Genomic DNA, 13843 nt, shown 5'->3' on the forward strand with positions numbered 1-13843 from the left:
TTTGGTTTTATTTTTATTTCCTCTATTTCTTTTGGATTTATTATCCAAATCCTGTGTCTTGAGTGGCAAATATCACTATCCCACAAAAATTCTGTTTCTAAGAATACATATGAAATCTCAACAAATTTTGTTATATCACAACTTAACTTTTAAACATTTTAACAGTTAAGTTGAAAACTTAATATTATAGCAAAGAACAAAAATTTCCTCATTGTCACCTGCCAGATTATTGTTGGAGATGGTATAATGCACTTTTGAAGTATTATTTAGGGCTCATTTTCAGCTAACGTCAGGGAAAAGTAAGAGAGTGTGCATGTGTATGTGTGTGTGTGTGTGTGTGTGTGTGTGTTTCTTTATTACCTCCTTAATGATGAGTGCCTGAAATTGTCTTCTCTTTAATTTAAAGATTTGGAGATATCTTCCATGGTGAGATGCAGTTTCATTTAAGCAATCTGACAAGTCAAAACTTTATACTCGCTTGCAGAGGAAGCCTGCTGAATACATTTCCAAACAGATCTAATGCTGTCACTTTCTGATGTTTGTTTTAAATTTCCTCTATGTTTTTTTCCAGAGAAGGTGATGGCACCCCACTCCAGTACTCTTGCCTGGAAAATCCCATGGACAGAAGAGCCTGGTAGGCTGCGGTCCATGGGGTGGCAAAGAGTCGGACACGACTGATAGACTTCCCTTTCACTTTTCACTTTCATGCGTTGGAGAAGGAAATGGCAACCCACTCCAGTGTTCTTGCCTGGAGAATCCCAGGGATGGGGGAGCCTGGTGGGCTGCCGTCTATGGGGCCACACAGAGTCGGACATGACTGAAGTGACTTAGCAGCAGCTATGTATTTTCAATTTGCTGTGTTACAGAATCACCCAAGTAGTTAGCCAATTAGTACTTCATGCTTAATTTTTATCATGAAAACAAAATCATCTGGATTTTCATCAACGTTTCTGCTTTCTTTGCACACCCACTAAATTTAGCATCTTTCCTACAAAAGATATAGCAGAGGGCCTTACAATAGGTCTCATGAAAGAAATGCACATATTTTGAAGATATATCAATATCATATTTTATCAGCAGCTACCAACAGTTGAACAACTTCTTGTGTTATATGTCGGCATCAGTTGTTAATGAGCTCTGCTATGTTGGTATTGCTATTTACAAAATAACATATTTAAGATTTCTATTCTCAAGCAGCCTTTTCACACTGAAATAACAGTTATTACATTTGTATAAATATAACAATATACTTACAAATTTGTTTCCATGTCATTAGATTTATTTAGGGCTAAAATAGAATAAAGAAGATAGATTGATTACCAGTTGGCTTACAAATAGTATTTTTATTTTGTTGCGATATAATCATTTTATGAACACATAACTGCAGCATGCAAACAAAACAACATATTATATGCTTTTGATACTTGGAATTAATTATCTTTATCGTATTTACCCACTTGTGAAAGTAAGCTAATTTTCCATTCTATAAATATTTTTTCAATCATATTGCCAAGTTGTTAGTTGAGTAACATCCTGAAATATTGCATCGAGCAAGTGATCAGCAACTCAGTTAAGTTAATCATAAATCCATGACACTTTCTACATAAAGAGCTCTTTTCTGATGTGTTATAAATAGCACAGTTTATTCTATAAGTTGGGTAAGAATGTGTATATCACTGTAATAATAAGAACTAAATATTATGAAAGCATAAGGGAACAAAGAATAACTGATATATTGGTGATAAAAAACTTTTGAGGGCAGGGATATTTTAATCTGATCAAAAAGAATAAGATTTTTCCAAACTAAAAGTTATACATTGATTTGGCTTCTGCCCTTCCTTCCTCTAGCCCTCCTTTTTTCTTTCTTTTTAAAAACTGTACCATTGCTTTGAGTTTTATTAAGTTTTCAGATAACTATGAATAGCTAGAGATTATTCTTTCATGATAGTAGCATGTGTTATGAACATTAGGCACAGTGTCTCAAATAGAACATTGAATATTCTCATTTCTTTCATGGACTGTTAAAGAATCGATTGTTTAAAATTTTACTAAACATTATTTATATTGTACAATAAAAATGATAGTCTCTGCTGACTGTCAAATTGTGCCCAAATCCTGGCCTTGATACATATCAGTTATGTGATTATGTGTTATTTTCCAGTGGAAAATAATGGCATTTACTTGATAAGAGTTGTTGTGAAGGTAGCCCTAGTCCCTGCTGTCATGAAGAATCAGGAAGCCAAGAAGGTGGTAAACCACCTGTTTGAGGAAAGGCCCAAGATTTCTGTCACTGGAAAGGACATCCAGCTTAAAAAGGCACTTTACTGGTTTGTGAAATGGCCAAGATGCACTGAGATGGAATGACAAAACGCTATCCTCTCTAAGCAGTTGAAAGTGCCTCCTGCAATGAACCAGTTCACCCATTTAACCAGGCGCTGGACAGCTGAACAGCTACACAGCCACTTAAGCTGGCCATCAAGTACAGACCAGAGACAAAGCAAGAGATTGTTAGCCACACTTGAGAAAAAAGCTGTGGGCAAAGGGGATGTCCCCACTAAGAGGCCATATGTCCTTCAAGCAGGGTTTCAGACTGTCCCCACCTTGGTAGAGAACAAGAAAGCTCAACTGGTAGTCATTGCACAAATGTGGACCCTACTGGGCTGGTTGTCTTCCTCTCTGCCTGTGTCTTAAAGTGGGGGTTTCCTACTGCATTATCAAGGTGAAGCCTAGGCTGGGCATAGAGTCCACAGCAAGATTTATACCACCATCACCTTCACACAAGTTAATTCAGAAGACAAAGGGGTTCTGGCTAAGCAGCTGGAAGCTACAATACCAGGATCAATTACACTGACACATATGAGAGGTTCCCCATCACTAGGGGAGGCAATGTCCTGGGTCTGAAATTGGGGGCTTGCCTTGCCAAACTGGAAAAGGCAAAGGACAAAGAACTGCCCACAAAACTGGGCCATGTGTATACTATTGAGTTTTCTGTACTTAAATATAAGTTCTCCTTCAGACCATGTTGACTGAGGGAAAAAAAAATAGCATAGTGCATATCCATTAAAATGTATGGCTTACAGCATGTTAAAATAAGCCATTGATTTCTGACTTTTTGGTATATAGTATCTTTGATAGACAGTTCCCAGGTTCTTCACTTTAGATCAAGAATTATACTCTTCTCCCTATTATCTTTTTCACATGGTCTTTACAAACTAACACTGTGCTTTTCAATATCATTTCAAGAAAGTACTTATTTCTCAACAGTCATTCAGTATAAAGAGATGCAATAGACTCTTGCCTCTAAATCCTGTCTGCATGTCAAAAAATACTAGAAGCTAATGTTTCCTTTCAATAAAACCAATGTCACCTTGTTTTTCAATAGTACCATTAAAAGGTCTCTATCAGCATCTTTACCAAAGGTGCTTCCCTGTCCTTGTATTTGTGCTTCAAATACTTTGCTGATTGTGCATTCACTCAGATGATATTTTGAGTTCCATTTATAGTAGATCTTTGTCCTTTATACTAAGGCATAAATCTATTTTGCCCCTAAAAGTAAAACACTTGGGAAATGTTAATCCCAGACACTCCTTGTCACTATTCTCTTTCACGCTTCCTTTGCATCATGCCTTTAGAAAAGGGAAAACCTGAATGTGTGTTGTGTGCATGTATATGGGGTTCCCTGGTGTCTCAGTAAAGAATCTGCCTGCAATGCAGGAGACCCGGGTTCAGGGGTCCAGAAGATCTCCTGGAGAAAGAAATGGCTACCCACTCCAGTATTCTTGCCTGGAGAATCCCATGAACAGAGGAGCCTGGTGGACTATAGTCAATGGGGTTACAAAGAATTGGACCCGATTGAGCAACTAAGCACAGCACCTACATATATCAGTGTAGATAAATTAAATCTACAGGTTTCAAGAAGTTTATGTTTAATGAGAAGAGACAAAAAAAAGAAATCCAAGATTTGATACCATTACATGTCACTCTGTAGACTGGTGATAAATGCTATGGGGCTATAGGAAGCAGAGAGGGCAATAAGCAGTGATGAGAGTTGCTATTGTTCATTAGAGCTGATAAAGCAGCCCTTTCAGATGAAGTGGCTTTAAAACAAAACCTTGATGAAAGGGAGGGAAGAGCTGTGTAATATTTGAGGGGTCAGCATTCCAGGTAGAGAGAGGAAAGAGCAAGTGCAAAGCCCTGAGGTAGGAGCATGTTTAGGAAAGTGTTCAGAAAATACAAGGAGAATAATACGACTAGAACTGAGTAACTATAAAGATGATGGCAGGTTAAGATGTAATGTCAGCCATGTGGAGAGGTATGAGGCAGTGCTTCTTGGGTGTATTGAATTCAGCACTTCCACTTTTGACAAATATGTGTGTATTTATACATATATGCAATACATATTGTTGTTATTTAGTTGTGAAGGAGCATCCAATTCTTTGAAATCCCATGGACAGGCTTCTCTGTCCATGCCTTTTCCGAGGCAAGAATACTGGAGTGGGTTGCCATTTCGTCTCTAGGGGATCTTTCTGGCCCAGGAATCGAACCCAGGCCTCCTGCATTGGCAGACAGATTCTTTACCGTCTCTGAGCCACCAGGAAGCCACATTCATATGTAAAATAGGGAACTGAAATATGACACCCCCAAATATGCCTGTTATTTTGAGCTGAAGGCATTTGAAGTTCAACCAGTGGGAAAGAAGTCTTCCCAGAGCTTCCCTTATCTGATTAATCTCTTGAGTTATGATGACTGCCACATACATCCCCTCTCCTGGGAAGTTTCGAGACCATGGTGAACAGAAAAAGTTGGCACTGAAACGGACCAGTACAAATATTACTGTATTAGTTTCCCCATATGTTTGCCTTCCCACAGTTTATCACCTTGGAAGCCTGAAGTCTTTCCTTTTGTCTTGTCTCTTCTCTACACATTTGTTATTAACATTCTAGATAAACTAAATTTCTAACCATTCCTTTGAGTTACTCATCACTGAGTTTCTCCTGCATGTATGCACTCTATACAGGATAATATACTCCATTTGTCTTTTCTCTTATTAATTTGTCTTTTGTCAGTTTAATTCATAGGGCCCCAGCCAGAGAAACTAGGAGAGTAGAGGAAGAAGAACTCGACTTTTTGTAGGACTCGACTGAACAATAGCAAATAGTTTTTGCTATCTTTAAATGAAAATCATAGTTTGTTTAACCATATGCTTTGCTGCTGTGCTTTGTCACTCAGTCGTGTCCGACTATTTGCAACCCCATGGACTGTAGCCCGCCAGGCTCCTCTCTCCATGGGGATTCCTCAGGCAAGAATACAGGAGTGGGTTGCCCTGCCCTCCTCCAGGGAATCTTTGCAACCCTGGGATCTAACCCAGGTCTCCCGCATTGCAGGCAATGAGCCCCTGAGGAAGCCTAACCTATGCATATATAATGCTTTTAAAGCTAATGTACCATCCTTACAGGGTAATATGAAGAAAAAATAAAACTAAAATAACTTATAAAAGTGCATTTCAGTACAAAGGCACAGCTGAACTTTAAGACACAACAAAGCTGCTGGATGCTTGCCTTCATATGTAGAGTTACTGTGACCCTTGTAGCCATACTTGTAGTCTGAATTAGCAACTCAGCACTACAGACATTTTAGGTTATGGCTATGTGATTGCTCAAAAAGTGAACAATGCTTGGCAAAACTGAAGAAAGCTCAGACCTAACTTCACCTGATTTGCATAAGTTTTGTCTTCTCTGTAACGGGAAAGTAATTTACATCTAAAGTGGTGTTTGGGTCTGAGCCAGACAATAAAAAGTACTGAAACAAGCAGGGTAGTTCTTCATTATGTGGCATTGTCTTTGAATTTCAGAATGTCCTACTGTCTGGTCTTACCAAATACAGTGTGTCACAGTCAGTGAGATAAACAAAGCACTTTGAATAATTCCAATTTTCTCCCTTGCATCTTGGTAAAGATGTTGATTTTATTCTTTCTTAAGTGTAACGGGCAACTATTACAGTCTTTAGAAGAAAAATGCCATGATCAGATATATATCTTTAAAAAATCATCTTTTCATTAAAGGTTAAGTGCTAGGACATGAGAATTAAAACTCACAAATCAAATAATTTTATTTTATATACTTTTTGTTTGTTTTGTTTTTCTTTTTATTTTGCCCTCAGTGTTTCAGAATAACATATTTTAAGGAAAACACTGAATTCATTTGAAACAAAAACATTTTACCAATTATCAAGTTTAAACATTGTCATAGGGAGCATCAGTTTGACAGAGTTCAAGGCTCCAGACAATTGGGAAGATAGTCCAGAACTGCAGATTTGGTGTTGATATATCGAGTTCTAATAGTGTCTATATTACTAACTGTTATGGAAAGTAGACAGTAGCTTCTCCACACTCATAAGTATAAATCTAAAATTGTATTCTACCACTAATGACCCCACATTATAATTAACACTATATTGGGGGTGACATCATGTTCTTTCTCATTCAACAGTGAACCAAAATAATGGGGATCATTTTCTCTTAAAATGAGTTTGTTTTTCCTTCTCTCCCACACTGCTTATGTCTCTGGATATAAGATTTTCCACCCCATAATTCATCCTGAGAGTAAACTGGCTGGGGTAGCCAGGAAGACTGCTCAAATCAAAGAGATATGTGGTCCCAATGGAGACAGTACTTTTCTCTGAACCTTATATCATACTCAGTTGATTCAAAAAATGGTTGTTTAAGGGAGATGTTTTTCCCTAGGCCCAATTCATCAAATATATTAGAAAACTTTTCACACTAAAAACCTGTGCTTAGCAATAAATCACGCAATAGTATCTGTAAGAGAGGAAAAGGAAAGCTACTTTAATTGTTTCAGCCATTAAATCAGTTAAGAAGGACACACCAATTTAGGAATTTTAACAGTCAAATCTTATCTATAAACAATCTGCTAAGTTCATCAAGTTTATCATTAACACTGTATATGAAAGTATTTGATTTGATGTTAATGAACAAATATTAACATACTTCCCAGGGGTGCTAGTGGTAAAGAATCCACCATCCGATATAGGAGACACAAGAGACATGGGTTCGATCCCTGGGTCGGGAAGATCCCCTGGAGGAGTTCTTGGCAACACACTCCAGTGTACTTGCCTGGAGAATCCCATGGACAGAGGAGCCTGGAGGGCTACAGTCCATAGGTTTGCAAAGAGTCAGACACCACTAAATCTTCAGGCAGGCATGAAGATTACTAAAAATGTGGGTCTAGAACCACACAAAAATTGCACATATAGTGTTGGGGAATATATAGTAGTATTTCATTTAGAAGCAGGGAATTTCGAGGTTGGCTGCTGCTGCTGCTGCTAAGTGCATCAGTTGTGTCCGACTCTGTGTGACCCCATAGACAGCAGCCCACCAGGCTTCTCTGTCCCTGGGATTCTCCAGGCAAGAACACTGGAGTGGGTTGCCATTGCCTTCTCCGTTGAGGTTGGCTATCTGGGTTTAAATGTTAGCTCTACCACTAACCAGATGTGTTACCTTAAGTAAGTTATTTTTCTTTTCTATATTTTCCCTATCTGTAAAGGAATTTCTAACTACGTGTTTGTTGTGTGAACAAGATAACCCATGCACTTAAAATACTTAAAGTGTTTGTTGAATGGGAACTCATAGATAAAAATTTGGCATTATTGCTGTAATTTAGAAGATAAGCTATACTAGATATTTATGTTTTACTTTAAGAAAGATTAACAAGATTTTGACACAGGGTAACTGGGAATATATAAATGTTCACTCCATGGTGCTGAACAAATACAGCTTTCCTATGATATAATGAACTGTGATACTTCAAAAATTTCTCCCTTTTAAAGTGGAAATGTTCACATCCAAGCTTTAATTTCTATTAAAATTTCTGCAGAATCGGCAGCTTTTATTGTTAGAACAGGTATTAAGCACCAGATGTATTTGTTGACAGCATGTATATTCTTAAAGAAACTCGTATATATGGCTCTAGTTTATCCCCTTTTATGAATATCCTAATATTCAGAAACAAAAGACAATGACCATTGTTAACTTGGTTCAGTTCAGTTGCTCAGTTGTGTCCGACTCTTTGCGACCCCACGAACTGCAGCACGCCAGGCCTCTGTGTCCATCACCATTCCCGGAGTCTACCCAAACCCAGGTCCATCAAGTCGGTGATGCCATCCAACCACCTCATCCTCTGTCGTTCCCTTCTCCTCCTGCCCTCAAGCTTTCTCAGGAGAAGGGTCTTTTCAAATGAGTCAGCTCTTTGTATCAGGTGGCCAAAGTATTGGAGTTTCAGCTTCAACATCAGTCCTTCCAAGAACACCCAGGACTGATCTCCTTTAAGATGGACTGGTTGGATCTCCTTGCAGTCCAAGGGACTCTCAAGAGTCTTCTCCAACACCACAGTTTAAAAGCATCAGCTCTTCGTTACTCAGCTTTCTTTATTGTCCAACTCTCACATCCATATATGACCACTGGAAAAACCATAGCCTTGACTAGACAGACCTTTGTTGGTAAAGTAATGTTTCTGCTTTTTAATATTTGTCTAAGTTGGTCATAACTTTCCTTCCAAGGAGTAAACATCTTTTAATTTCATGGCTGCAGTCACCATCTGCAGTGATTTTGGAGCCCAAAACAATAAAGTCTGCCACTGTTTCCACTGTTTCCCCATCTATTTTCCATGAAGTGATGGGACTGGGTGCCATGATCTTCGTTTTCTGAATGTTGAGCTTTAAGCCAACTTTTTCACTCTCCTCTTTCACTTTCATCAAGAGGCTCTTTAATTCTTAACTTTCTGCCATAAGGGTGGTGTCATCTGTATAACTGAGGTTATTGATATTTCTCCCAGAAATCTTAATTCCAGCTTGTGCTTCCTCCAGCCCAGCATTTCTCATTGATGTACACTGCATATAATTTAAATAAGAAGGGTGACAATGTATAGCCTTGATGTACTCCTTTTCTATTTGGAACCAGTCTGTTGTTCCATGTCCAGTTCTAACTGTTGCTTTCTGACCTTCATACAGGTTTCTCAAGAGGCAGGTCAGGTGGTCTGGTATTCCAATCTCTTTCAGAATTTTCCAAAGTTTATTGTGATCCACACAGTCAAAGGCTTTGACATAGCCAATACAGCAAAAATAGATGTTTTTATGGAACTCTCTTGCTTTTTCCATGATCCATCAGATGTTGGCAATTTGATCTCTGGTTCCTCTGCTTTTTCTAAAACCAGCATGGACATCTGGAAGTTCATGGTTCACATATTGCTGAAGCGTGGCTTGGAGAATTTTAAGCATGACTTTCCTGGCGTGTGAGAAGTTAAACAGCTCTATGAAGACCTACAAGACCTTCTAGAACTAACACCCAAAAAAGATGTCCTTTTCATTATAGGGAACTGGAATGCAAAAGTAGGAAGTCAAGAAACACCTGGAGTAACAGGCAAATTTGGCTTTGGAGTACAGAATGAAGCAGGGCAAAGGCTAATAGAGTTCTGCCAGGAGAACCCATTGGTTATAGCAAACACCCTCTTCCAACAACACAAGAGAAGACTACACATGAACATCACCAGATGGTTGACACTGAAATCAGATTGATTATATTCTTTGCAGTCAAAGATGGAGAAGCTCTATACAGTTAATAAAAACAAGACTGGGAAGTGATTGTAGCTTGGATCATGAACTCCTTATTACCAATTTCAGGCTGAAATTGAAGAAAGTGGAGAAAACCACTAGACCATTCAGATATGACCTAATCAAATCCCTTATGACTATACAGTAGAAGTGAGAAATAAATTTAAGGCACTAGGTCTAATAGAGTGCCTGATGAACTATGGATGGAGGTACATGCCATTGTATAGGAGACAGGAATCAAGACCATCCCCAAGAAAAGAAATGCAAAAAAGCAAAATGGCTGTCTGAGGAGGCCTTACAAATAGCTGTGAAAAGAAGGGAAGCAAAAACGAAAGGAGAAAAGGAAAGATATACCCAATTGAATGCACAGTGCCAAAGAATAGCAAGGAGAGATAAGAAAGCTTTCCTAAGCAAACAATGCAAAGAAATAGAGGAAAACAACAGAATGGGAAAGACTACAGATCTCTTCAAGAAAATTAGAGATACAAAGGGAACATTTCATGCAAAGATGGGCTCAATAAAGGACAGAAATGGTTGGGACCTAACATAAGCAGAAGATATTAAGAAGTGGCAAAAATATACAGAACTGTACAAAACAGATCTTCACAACCCAGATAATCATGATGGTATGATCACTCACCTAAAGCCAGACATCCTGAAATCTGAAGTCAAGTGGGCCTTAGAAAGCATCACTACTAACAAAGCTAGTGGAGGTGATGGAATTCCAGTTGAGCTGTTTCAAATCCTGAAAGATGATGCTGTGAAAGTGCTGCACTCAATATGCCAGCAAACTTGGAAAACTCAGTAATGGCTGGAAAAGGTCAGTTTTCATTCCAATCCCAAAGAAAGGCCATGTTAACTTGCTAGTAATTAATTCTTCAAAATTCTAGAATGGAAATCAGGAGGTAAAGAAAAAAACTGCAGTTAAAAGCAGAGTAAGTTAGTCAAGGCTATGGTTGTTCCTGTGGTCATGTATAGATGTGAGAGTTGGACTGTGAAGAAGGCTGAGCGCCGAAGAATTGATGCTTTTGAACTGTGGTGTTGGAGAAGACTCTTGAGGGTCCCTTGGACTGCAAGGAGATCCAACCAGTCCATTCTGAAGGAGATCAACCCTGGGATTTCTTTGGAAGGAATGATGCTAAAGCTGAAGCTCCAGTACTTTGGACACCTCATGAGAAGAGTTGACTCATTGGAAAAGACTCTGATGCTGGGAGGGATTGGGGGCAGGAGGAGAAGGGGATGACAGAGGATGAGATGGCTGGATGGCATCACAGACTCGATGGACGTGAGTCTGAGTGAACTCCGGGAGTTGGTGATGGACAGTGAGGCCTGGCTTGCTGCAATTCATGGGGTCACGAATAGTCGGACACGACTGAGCGACTGAACTGAACTGAAGTTAGATTATTTACACAGTTGTTTTGGGAAATTTCTCAGAGGTTAAAGCGTCTGCCTCCAATGCGGGAGACCCGGGTTCGATCCCTGGGTCAGGAAGATCCCCTGGAGAAGGAAATGGTAACCCACTCCAGTATTCTTGCTTGAAGAATTCCGTGGATGGAGAAGCCTGGTAGGCTACAGTCCACGGGGTTGCAAAGAGTCGGACACGACTGAGTGACTTCACTTCACTTCACTTGTAAAGTTAAATGTCATCCACAGTCATGAGAGAAAGATATACCCAAAAATAAATAAATGAAATTAGTGTCAAAATAAATGGTGTTGTCTTTTCAGACTCATGTTAACCCATGAATGCAGGAAAATAAAAACCTGCTATAACAGTATTAGAACTATAGAAGTACTATTAATCAAACTGATTTTTTTTAGGGGCAAATGCAAGGACTAGAGTGTTATTTTTATGGTTGTTAACTCCCTTGTTTTATGTTATTTGTCCATTTGGTTTTTAAGGAATTGTGCTTCCAACTTATTTGCATTGCACTATTGTTCAATATCCACACTGTCAGCTGTTTCTGTTTTTTCTCTGAATGATGTTCTTGTCTGTCAGTATGGATGGAGTTGTCAGCAGCAACAGTAGCAGCAGGAATCACCATGATGTTCTGGAAACCTGTGTAAAGACAAAAGGGTCTGAGAGTCTCAGGAGGGCTGAGGACTTTCTCTTTAGTTACCATTTACAGAGACATGTTCTTGGCAATATGGATTAGGTGTTTACTATGTATCTTGTGAGTTTTTTAGGCAAGGGATGCAAACCTGAATGAAACCAAGTCCACAGTTCTGGCAGCAGCTCCACCATGGGGTAAATTCATGCTTATACTGAGGTTGCTGGGACCACTCTTCTCTCCTCTTCCTTGTTATTAGTGTCGGTAATTAATTGGAACAAGCCCCTTCATCTCCACTTCAGAGGGAAAGCGATGAACGACCACTGGTTATGAAAATGGAAATGAGATTGCTCAGTGACTGAGTCATGCCCAACTCTTGAGACCCCATGGACGATAGCTCACCAGGCTCCTCTGTCCATGGGATTTCCCAGACAAAAATACTGGAATGGTTGCCACTCCCTTCCCAGAAGATGAAATTAGAGTACTATTCAACCAAACAACTTCCCTATAAACTCATGTTTCTTTGAGAAAGATATTTACCTTTGGTGGTGTCACATTCAAGTGTTTCTGTTGATAAGAATCTGAAAATCAGTGTAGACCATGGTGGAGTTCTAATGGCTTTAAAGCAAAATTTTGAAGTACCTAAAATCAGATGAATGAGGTATATTAGGAGTGATAATTTTGTTTGAAGATAAGTGCTCTCTATACATGCTCTGCCTTAAAATTAAGCCCAAACATGTGCATATTATATTTTCTATAATATATAATGTCAAAATATTACTTTTATATTTTGAAACATAAAAATAAGTGGGTATGCCAGGTATATAAATGTATTCAAAGGCTAAGTACATGCAACAGTGCATAAAATATATGGACTCCAAAAATTATATTAATGTAAATATACCTAATTGGTATAGTTTTTAAATGTAATATCTGAAATTTCCTTAAGATATTTGAGGTAACCTGGCCTGCCTTATGAAAATTATCAACTTGGGAAACTATTCTATGTGTGACTAAATGTCAGTTGTTTAAAATAAAATATCTGCTTAGTTTATTAAAAGTCAATTAAGCAAACTTATTTTAACCTTCTATTAATACTTCAGTGAAGCTGAAGGGACAGTTTTATTACCCAGGTAGAAATGGGAACCTGAAAGCTACTAAGCACTATAGATTTCCCAGTGTATCATAATTATAGAAACACCTGTGTCAAATAACTCCAAGTTGATCCACTCTAAAAATATAGAGTGCTTAATAGTCCCGAGAATGAAACTCACTGCCAACAAGCCACAGGTGTTCACCGCAGGAAGCCATAAAAAATGTGAAGATGAAGGATGTGATGACATTTCCCAACATAATATATATATATCCCCAAATGAACTTATGCATTTATAATTCAGTTAGTTTTTTAAAATTGTTAATGTGGCATTTAGGTTGTTTTTAAAAATAAAAGGCTGTTAAACTTCCAAAATGTGCATAATATGTTAGTTTATAAAATTGAATGCCAAGGGATAAAATCAAGCTAGAATCATAGTTTTAATTTTTAAAATATTTTATCTTATTCATGATAGCACTTGGATTGCCTATTTCCTATATTGAATCTAAAGTTTATGCAGATGAGTAATTATATGAATGAATCTTCATTAAAATACAGCTTTTTAAATTTTATTAATTCAAGTAGCAGCCTTCAGATAGACTGTTTGCTGCAATAAAAAATTATAATCGTTTCACCTAAGATTTGTTATTTTTCATATAAAAAGTTGTATCTAAATTGAACCATAATCATATTGTTCCATATTTCTTTAACATCTACACTAATTTTTCTATTTAATTTCATTCAACATGAAAATAATACTTAGTAATGCATTTTGCAGGCTTTATTAATGCCTTCCAGACATTCATGTTTGTTAACTGAACACACTTGATTATCCATGCTGATGGAAGACTACAGAAGCATGGATAATTGAAAATAGTAGGTAATTCAGAAAATTGCTGTGCAGTCAGATGCACATTCACAGAAACATATTCACACATTTGTTCAAATACATCCCCTTTGTCAGTTCTGTAAGTAAATGATCCAAAGTAGTTGATATGGTTTCTGCCAGAGTACATGCAGATAATAAATTGCATGTGCCGCTGTCTCACTCAACACAGCAGGAGAAGAATGTCTGTAT

General features: G+C 38.1%; 1 pseudogene; it reads left to right on the forward strand.

Annotated features, from left to right (window-relative positions):
* LOC102186523 overlaps positions 1–13843 on the forward strand; it is a 145156-nt pseudogene that overhangs the window by 100465 nt on the left and 30848 nt on the right.

This window comes from Capra hircus, chromosome 20 (genome assembly GCF_001704415.2).
Source record: "Capra hircus breed San Clemente chromosome 20, ASM170441v1, whole genome shotgun sequence".
Lineage (NCBI taxonomy): Eukaryota > Metazoa > Chordata > Mammalia > Artiodactyla > Bovidae > Capra > Capra hircus.